Source organism: Neodiprion virginianus, chromosome 3 (genome assembly GCF_021901495.1).
Source record: "Neodiprion virginianus isolate iyNeoVirg1 chromosome 3, iyNeoVirg1.1, whole genome shotgun sequence".
NCBI classification, from domain to species: Eukaryota; Metazoa; Arthropoda; class Insecta; order Hymenoptera; family Diprionidae; genus Neodiprion; species Neodiprion virginianus.
The window spans coordinates 15,082,767-15,092,883 of record NC_060879.1 but is presented as its reverse complement, the minus strand read 5'-3'; positions in this window follow the sequence as shown (position 1 = coordinate 15,092,883).

The following is a 10,117-nucleotide window of genomic DNA, read 5'->3' as shown; positions in this document are numbered from 1 at the left end:
GAACCTAACTTGATCCAAGACACTACAACCCAACCCAATATAACCTATCCTCATCCAAGACTGCCCAACCTAACCTAAATTGATGAAATACTTTCTGAAATGATTTATTCGATCAAGCTTGTTCGCTAGCTTCAATAGTTCAATGATTCTTGAGCAATTTGCGGTCGACGCGACGGCCTCGAGGTTTCTACACCCTGACCTACGTCAAGGCTACTCCAACTTGACATAACCTAACTTGACCCAAGACACTACAACCCAACCTAATATAACCCATCCCAACTCAAGACTATACAACCTAGCCAACCTGATATGATTTAATCTTTTGCAGGTTTCCCGGTAACATGAAAAGACTTCCGTTTCCTCTATAGACGGGGAAGCTCTTGGTAACATTCGCTCGTTTCACTTATTTTGTCGTCTACTGGTTCTCATTTTGTTACACGTACTACTTCTCATGCAATATAGGTAATGTAACCGGGCTTATTCATGTTTGAAAATACAAATACAGTAGATTCTAGCGGAGCTGTCATGAGTACGGTATGCATCACAACATTTTCCAATCCGCATTGTTGTAGTCCGATGACATTATGTGAAGCAATGATTCGATTTCTGACATGTCTTTCAAGACAGATTAATTTAGAATTAACGTATGTAAAAATATTCATATTCCTGGCCGTTGTAAACATTAACACGATTCACAATACAATCAGTTTTACACAATCCATCAACCCTGTTGAATACGCGATTTTGATTAAAATCCCTAGCATCAACTTTTCCACATGAAATTACACTGCTGCCAATAAATATGGAAAAATATATCTCATTCACGAATGCGTTAATGGAAAAATAATGTGCTTGAGATTCATCGATTCGTTTTGATTTTTATGGCTAGCAGCATCCTTTCCATAAACTTTTCACATATTTGAATGATGCAGATAAACATACAATGCGTAAATTCTGCAATAACCAGACTCATTTCAGTTTGATGACTGGCAACGACGTTTTCCCCATGAATACGTTGATTGCTAAGAGAAGCTCGATGAAACTCAGCTACCTGCAAAGAAGCATTTCTACTCACACCTATGTCGTGCAAATATTTCAAACGACGATTACAAGCATGCTAAAAATGTTTGGGAAGAACTCCATTTAGCGCCAATAGAGAACTATGGAGATTGATGAGTGCAAAACGGTGATCTGACCAGATGTCTCAGAACATATGATTTACATCCGTTGCACTACTACACAAAGCCGGGACTTGCTTTCGATGCTTCGCTCAAATACACGGGAGTAAATTGACAATATTCTGATCGACACGCTCGGGCCAATAACAGGTTTATGGGGAAAGATTTTGATCCTAGTAACGTGGAATCGTATCTCATGTATTTTGACGTAAACAATCTATACGGTTCGTTCGAGTAGTGGCATAATCTTATCGATATATCAACTCACTCGGACGATCCACTGATCGGTTACATCCTGAACCGATGGATATCCGGATATCTCATAGAGCTTCACAAGAATCATGAAGATTTTAATTTTTCTGTCTCGAGCATTTCACACCTCGGGTTCTGATGAAGGATGGGAACAATGGAAAAATCATGACCGAATTCATCGGGGATTCACGTAAAACTGAGCACATTTACCATCAAAGTGAGCAAACGTGTCAAGGATGCCGAAAGTGCAACGTTGAAAACCGTCACGCTTAACGATTATAAGCATCGCATGGGGAGGCTTACGAAGAGTTGGTCCATACCACAATGCCTCATACGTAGTAAAAAACATGAAGTTAGTCCCATTTTACTGAAAAATTGACGTTCAGTTGGCAAGACTGTAATATGCAACTGGTACCTGGACAAGCAGACGCAATACCTTAAGAGATTTACCACCACCCCCACAATAAACTAACCATAGGATAGAACCGAGGGCATAGAACCGCTGTATGGACAACCCCATCATCAAACAGAGATAGTTCTTCAACAATTCGATAGATCCGTGCGAAACTATACACATTAACCACCACGGTTGAAGACGAAACGATACATGTCAACATTATCAAAGTGAGCAAACGTGTCAAGGGATGCGAAAACTGCAACGATGAATAACATCAAGTTTAATGATCATGAGAACCGTCTGAGGGGCTTACCAAGAGTAGATCAACCCCACAGTGTTCAATACGTAGTAAAAAACGCGAGGTTAGCCCCAATGTACTGAAAAATTGATCATGAGTTGACAAGACGGTAATAGGCAACCGATAACAGGCACCAGAACTTGAAGGGTGTGCTGCAACCCCGCAATAAACTAGCCGTAGGCCGAAACTAAGGGCATAGAACCGTTGTAAATGTATGCGTTCGACACCCAGGGCGATACTTCATGAAGCAGAGACGTTTCGCCAGCAAGACGATATTGAGCAGATCGAAGTTTTAAAATTCGAATACTATGTAAATTCATTTATCCATCAATTACTTAAATATTCATCAATTATATGTACAACAATTATTTATATTTATTCGTTCACCACGAGAAAAGTTTTCAGAAAATGGAAAAAAGTTTTTTGAAAACTTTCTTCCCGTTTGATCAACACGTAAAAAAAGTTTTTAGAAAATGAAAAAAAGTTTCCAGAAGACGAAAAAAAGTTTCCAGAAAACATTTTTCCCAATTAATTAACACGTAGAAAAAGTTCCCAGAAAACGAAGAAAAATTTCCGAAAATGGAAAAAGGTTCACCAAAAAATAAAATGAGCATTAATCGTATTGAAAAATTATAGATCATTATGACTATGACTATTATCATTATTGATATTATCATTTCCATTATTATTATTATCATTATTATTATTATTATCATCATTATTTGAAGGCCTTTGGTCACGGCAGGCGATGGTGGAGGTGCCCCTTGCTACCAGGGTCCGGCACTATCGACGTCGAGGCCGCCTGCAGCCTCTCTTTGCCGCAGTCGAGGAGGACCTCAATCCTCGCCCCTTCCAAGGATGTCGCAGGAGCTGTCCTTGCTCGGGCAGTAATGACCCTTGGATGTAGAGCCCACATGATTGTGGTACGCATTCGACGTCCTGGCGCGGAGCCTCGGTCGGCTCTACGGGCGGCTGTGCCGCCCCAGAAGCTGCTCGCGGAAGCCGTCGAAAGCGTACCACGATCATGTGGACTCTAAATCCAAGGGTCATTACTGCCCGAGCAAGGACAGCTCCTGCGACGACCTTGGAAGGGCGAGGATCGAGGTCCTCCTCGACTGCGGCAGAGAGGGGCTGCAGGCGGCCTCGACGTCGATAGTGCCGGACCCTGGTAGCAAGGGGCACCTCCACCATCGCCTGCCGTGACCAACAGCCTTCAAATAATGATGATATTGATAATAATAATTATAATAATGATAATAACAATTTTAATAATGATAATAGTCATAGTCATAATAATCTATAATTTTTTGACACGATTAATGCTCATTTTATTTTTTGGTGAACTTTTTTTCGTTTTCTGGCAACTTTTTTTCATTTTCTGAAAACTTTTTTTTATTTTCTGAAAACTTTTCTGGTGGTAAACGAATAAATATGAATAATTGTTTAATATATTATTAATAAATATATAAGTCATTGCCGAATAAATGAATTTACATGGTATTCGAATTTTAAAACTTCGATCTGCTCAATATCGTCTTGCTGGCGAAACGTCTCTGCTTCATGAAGTATTGCCCTGGGTGTCGAACGCATATATTTACAACGGTTCTATGCCCTCTGGTCCAGCCTACGGCTGGTTTATTGCGGGGTTGCAGCACACCCTCCAAGTTCTGGTGCCTGTTTGCCCAGGTCTCGGTTCCATATTACCGTCTTGTCAACTCATGATCAATTTTTCAGTACATTGGGGCTAACCTCGCGTTTTTTACTACGTATTAAACACTGTGGGGTTGATCTACTCTTGGTAAGCCCCTCAGACGGTTCTCATGATCATTAAACGTGATGTTATTCATCGTTACAGTTTTCGCATCCCTTGACACGTTTGCTCACTTTGATGATAATGATATGTATCGTTTCGTCTTCAACCGTGGTGGTTAATGTGTATAGTTTCGCACGGATCTATCGTATTGTTAAAGAACTATCTCTGTTTGATGATGGGGTTGTCCTTACAGCAGTTCTATGCCCTCAGTTCTATCCTATGGTCAGTTTATTGTGGGGGTGGTGGGAAACCCCTCAAGGTATTGCGTCTGTTTGTCCAGGTACCAGTTGCATATTACAGTCTTGCCAACTGAACGTCAATTTTTCAGTACAATGGCACTAACTTCATGTTTTTTACTACGTATTAGGCATTGTGGTATGGACCAACTCTTCGTAAGCCTCCCCATGCGATGCTCATAGTCGTTAAGCGTGACGGTTTTCAACGTTGCACTTCCGGCATCCTTGACACGTTTGCTCACTTTGATGGTAAATGTGCTCAGTTTTACGTGAATCCCCGATGAATTCGGTCATGATTTTTTCATTGTTCCCATCCTTCATCAGAACCCGAGGTGTGAAATGCTCGAGACGGAAAAATTAAAATCTTTATGATTCTTGTGAAGCTCTATAAGATATCCGGATATCCATCGGTTCAGGATGTAACCGATCAGTGGATCGTCCGAGTGAGTTGATACATCGATAAGATCATGCCACTACTCGAACGAACCGTATAGATTGTTTACGTCAAAATACATGAGATACGATTCCACGTTACTAGGATCAAAATCTTTCCCCATAAACCTGTTATTGTCCCGAGCGTGTCGATCAGAATATTGTCAATTTACTCCCGTGTATTTGAGCGAAGCATCGAAAGCAAGTCCCGGCTTTGTGTAGTAGTGCAACGGATGTAAATCATATGTTCTGAGACATCTGGTCAGATTACCGTTTTGCACTTATCAATCTCTATAGTTCTCCATTAGCTCTGAATGGAATTCTTCCCAAACATTTTTAGCATGCTTGTAATCGTCGTTTGAAATATTTGCACGACATAGGTGTGAGTAGAAATGCTTCTTTGCAGGTAGCTGAGTTTCATCGAGCTTCTCTCAGCAATCAACGTATTCATGGGGAAAACGTCGTTGCCAGTCATCAAACTGAAATGAGTCTGGTTATTGCAGAATTTACGCATTGTATGTTTATCTGCATCATTCAAATATGTGAAAAGTTTATGGAAAGGATGCTGCTAGCCATAAAAATCAAAACGAATCGATGAATCTCAAGCACATCATTGTTCCATCAACGCATTCGTGAATGAGATATATTTTTCCATATTTATTGGCAGCAGTGTAATTTCATGTGGAAAAGTTTGATGCTAGGGATTTCAATCAAAATTGCGTATTCAACAGGGTTGATGGATTGTGTAAAACTGATTGTATTGTGAATCGTGTTAATGTTTACAACGGCCAGGAATATGAATATTTTTACACACGTTAATTCTAAATTAATCTGTCTTGAAAGACATGTCAGAAATCGAATCATTGCTTCACATAATGTCATCGTACTACAACAATGTGGATTGGAAAATGTTGTGATGCATACCGTACTCATGACAGCTCCGCTAGAATCTACTGTATTTGTATTTTCAAACATGAATAAGCCCGGTTACATTACCTATATTGCATGAGAAGTAGTACGTGTAACAAAATGAGAACCAGTAGACGACAAAATAAGTAAAATGAGCGAATGTTACGAAGAGCTTCCCCGTCTATAGAGGAAACGGAAGTCTTTTCATGTTACCGGGAAACCTGCAAAAGATTAAATTATATTAGGTTGGCTAGGTTGTATAGTCTCGAGTTAGAATGGGTTATATTGTGACGGGTTTTGAGTCCGCACTAAATATGTGGAAGGGAGGAACAATTAGAGACGGGGCGAGAAAGTCAAGACTGAGTGAATAGGTAAAACTTTGTGAATGTATTTTTGAGGAGTGCAAACGTATTGAGATCGGGGGGGGTTGACTTAAAACCATAAAAGATCTGTATAAAGGGGTTGTAGACGTTAGCGGTGGCTGATCACGCCTCAGCCCTTAGCGTCACCTAATTCTAACTTAAAGGTACGCGCGGGGCGGGGCGGTGTAGGGCGACGGGGAGTGTGAGGGAGGAAGGGTCGGTATTGCGGGGGGGGGGGGGGGGGGGGTGTAGGGCGACGGTGAGTGTGAGGTAGGAAGGGTCGGCATTGCGGGGGGAGGAATGGGAGGAGGTGCAGATCGGCTGTAGATCGCAGGCTAACCTGGTGTCGTCGGTGTGTCTGGGTGGCGGTGTTGAGGGAGACGTCCTGCTTGTCTCGTTGTGTTTCTTTGCTCTCTCTCTCTCTCTCTCTCTTTCTGGGGCTCGGGTCGTGTCACGTCGATCTTCGAGGTAAGACGCAGTCGTACTGCTGGCTGGCGCTCGGCTCAGCCGAGCGTCGGTGAGCTTCGGTTAGCTTCGGGTGTTTCCCGACGGGCCGGGACTCACCCGTTCGGCTCTTTCCCGCGGGCTTGGGGTTTGTTGTGACTTGCACTCTAGGTGCAACGTCACAACTCCCCCCTCCCCACGCGGGGCGAGGCCTATAGGGTGAGCCGGCTTCATTACGTTTTTGTCAGTGTGTGACGGGTTTTGTGGTCATTTCGTCTGTGTTTTCTGTGGTCGTCTGTGGTCATTTCGTCTGTGCTTTTCCTTTGGGGTTGGTTTTCTCCTTTTGGTATTTTCCGTCGTTTCTGTGCGCTGTCATATCCTTTTGCCGTTGTCCGGGTTGCTGTTTGCTCCGATCTGTCGGGGTTAAGGGATTTGAGTCGGGTTGTATTTGCGGGGGTGTGCGTTGGGTGTGGGGTTGTTGGTTGTCTTATATCTACTTATTCAATGTTTTGTACTTGTTTTTAGTGGTTGTGTTGGTTTTATTTGTACCCTACTCTGTCCTACTTAGCCTATTTTTGTTTGTGTTTTAATCTACCTTATTCTACGTGGTCTTCTGTGTATTTATCAAAATTATGATTTTTCTCTTGTACTAACTTATACTATTCTTATACTATTTTGTAGGAACTTTGGTGTTTTTCTTAATCTATTTTCTTATGTGTTCTATTTGTACTTAAATTTTTGTTTTTGGTTCGTTGGCTCTCGTTGGTGTGGGTCTTGATAAGTTTCTGCGTTGTTCCTTGTTCCTTGTGGCTCGTGGTTGCTTCTCCGTGGTTCTGCGTTGGTGTTTTTGGGTCGTGCTCTGTTTCTCTGGCCTCCGTCTGTCATTGTTTGTCCGTCGGTTTGGTGTTGTCAGTTTATTTAGTGTTTTCTGTTTTGTTCTTTTTTCTGTTTACGTATTGTTTTTCTTTTTTTTGTATCGTCTTGCGTCCCGTGTTGTGTGTGCGTCGTTGTTCGTCCGTCGGTTTGGTGTTGTCAGTTTATTTAGTGTTTTCTGTTTTGTTCTTTTTTCTGTTTACGTATTGTTTTTCGTTTTTTGTATCGTCTTGCGTCCCGTGTTGTGTGTGTGGTTGGTTGGGGTGTTTGTGTCTGTTCGTCTGTGTCGGTGAGTGAGGTGGTGTCGGTGTTATTGTCTGTGTCGTCGTCTGTCGTTTGTGTCTCTTGCGTGGTTGTGTGTGTTGTTTCGATATGTATGACTGTGTCTGCGGTGGAGGTGGTGGAGTCTGTGTCGGTGTCGGTGTCTGGTGTGTTTGAGGGGTGTGTTTTGTGTGGTGCTGTCTGGTGTGTGATGTGTGGTTGGTGTGTGGAGGTGCTGGCTTCTGTCTCGTCTGTGTTCGTACGTTGGTGTGCCCGTCTGATCATGTATTTGTCTCTTTCTGCCTGTAGTTCTTCGTCCAGGGTGCTTGCGGCTTGTAAATTTGCAATGATTGCAATTATTTCTGGGGTTGGTCCCACGTGTTTTCTGTCTGTCTGTCTTGTCTGCGGGGTGAATACACATGTTAGTTTATTTTCGAGATGTGTTATCGGGCGTGGTTCTTTTATTGCTTATTTGATCATGTATATAATTTCAGGTCTTCTATGTGGCATTTACCCATATTTTTACCGCTTTCTGTTGTCAATTCGTAGATTGTGGGTGAGATTTTCTTTGTTATTATGTATGGGCCTGTGAATTTTTTACTTAGCTTTGCTGCCGTTCTTTCTGGTCCGGATGAGAGTGTATGGTTCTTTTTCAGTACTCTGTCTCCTTCCTTGAATTGTATGTCTCGTCTTCGTAGGTTGTAGTAGTGTGCTTGTTTTTCGTTTGCTTCTATTAAGTGCCTCTGTACTTCGTCTCTAAGTGTTTGTAGTCGTCTCAGGTGATCTGTCCATCTGTCTGTGCCTTGTAATTCTATTTCGTCGTCGTTCTCTAATTGATTTTTTAGGCATTGTGTAGGATTTAATTCCCTTCCTAGGTTCAAAAAGGCTGGTGTGTGTTTAGTTGACGTGTGTGTACATGTATTGATTGCGAATTGTAAGTCTTGTGAGTGTATGTCCCATTCTGTGTGGTCGTTGTTTACGTAGGCTTGGATCATTGTTTTAGCGGTTCTGTTGACTCGTTCTACGGGGTTGGCTTGTGCGTGGTATGGGGGGATTGTTGCGTGTCTTATATTGAATTTTTGTGTCAGTTCGCGTATGAGTTTGTTTATGTATGGTGTGCCGTTATCTGTTAGTAGTATGCGTGGTGTACCCCATCGTGATATTACGTGTGAGTGGAATGTCTGTTCTACTGTTTTTGCGTTTGCTTTGCGTATCGGTATAATTTCCACCCATTTGGTGTATAGGTCTTCGAAAACTATGATGTATTGGTTTTTCTGTTTTGATAGTAGGAGTGGGCCCATGATGTCTGAGGCTACTACTGTCCACGGTTCTTCTATTATTCTTGTACCCATTAGCCCTGCCGGTCGCGTTTGTATTGTTTTTATTCTTTGGCATGTGTCACATTTTTTTATGTAATTTACTGTGTCTCTGTACATACCTGGCCAATAATATTCTTTGGCTACTCTTTGATATGTCTTTTCGATCCCTAAGTAGCCTGCTTGTGTTACGTCGTGATTTTCGTGTAGTATGTGTGTTATTATGTCTTTGGGTATCACTAGTTTCCATGGGTTTGTGTCTGGTAGGAGGTTTGAGTATAGGGGGTTAGGGCGGTGGAAGTATAGTTGTTTGTTTCTGATTCGCCATGATTCGTTTTTCTCTGGGCGTGTTTGTACTTGTGTTTTCTTGTATGTGTACCATTTGTCTGTCGTGTCTTCTATTGTCTCTATGTGTTCTTCGTCTTCGTGTCGTCTTGAAAGTGCGTCTGGTACGTCGTGCATTGTACCTTTTCGGTGTGTAATGTCAAAGTCGTATTCTAATAGTTCTAGTGCCCATCGTGCAAGTCGGCCTGTGGGGTTTTTTAATTCTCTTAGCCACTTCAGTGCGTGGTGATCTGTGATTACTTCGAGGTGGTATCCTTCCACGTAGGGTCTGAATTTTTTTATGGACCAGATTACCGCCAAACATTCTCTCTCAGTGGTGGAGTATTTTCGTTCTGCCTCGCTTAGCGCACGGCTAGCGTATGCTACGACATGCTCTTCGTCATCGAGAGATTGTGTTAGTACGGCACCTATCCCTGTTCCGCTAGCGTCTGTTTGTAGTGTGAATGCTTGTGTGTAGTCTGGGCATGCGAGTGTGGGTGGTGATGTGAGTGCGTGTTTGATTGTGTTCATTGCGTTTTCTTGTTCTTCTCCCCAGTGCCATTTCTGGTCTTTTTTCAGTAGTCGTGTTAGTGGTTCTGTAATGTGTGCGAAGTTAGGTATGAAGCGTCTGTACCATGATGCCATGCCAATTAGTCTCCGTAATTGTTTTATTGTTTTTGGGCTTGGGTAGTTTTCTATGGGTTGTGTTTTGTCGGGGTCTATGTGTAGTCCGTGTCTGTGTACTATGTATCCGAGATATTTTACTTGTGCGCATCCGAATTCGCACTTCTATGGGTTTATTGTTAGTCCCGCGTCTGTAATCCTTTTGAGTATTCGTTCTAGTCTTTGTAAGTGTTCGTGAAATGTTTGTGTTACTATTATTATGTCGTCTAAGTATGCGAATGCATATGGTTCGCATTCTGGGCCTATGAGTCTGTCTAGTAGTCTTTGGAATGTCGCTGGTGCGCCTGTTAGTCCGTATGGCATTCTTTTAAATTGAAATAAGCCCATTCCCGGGACTG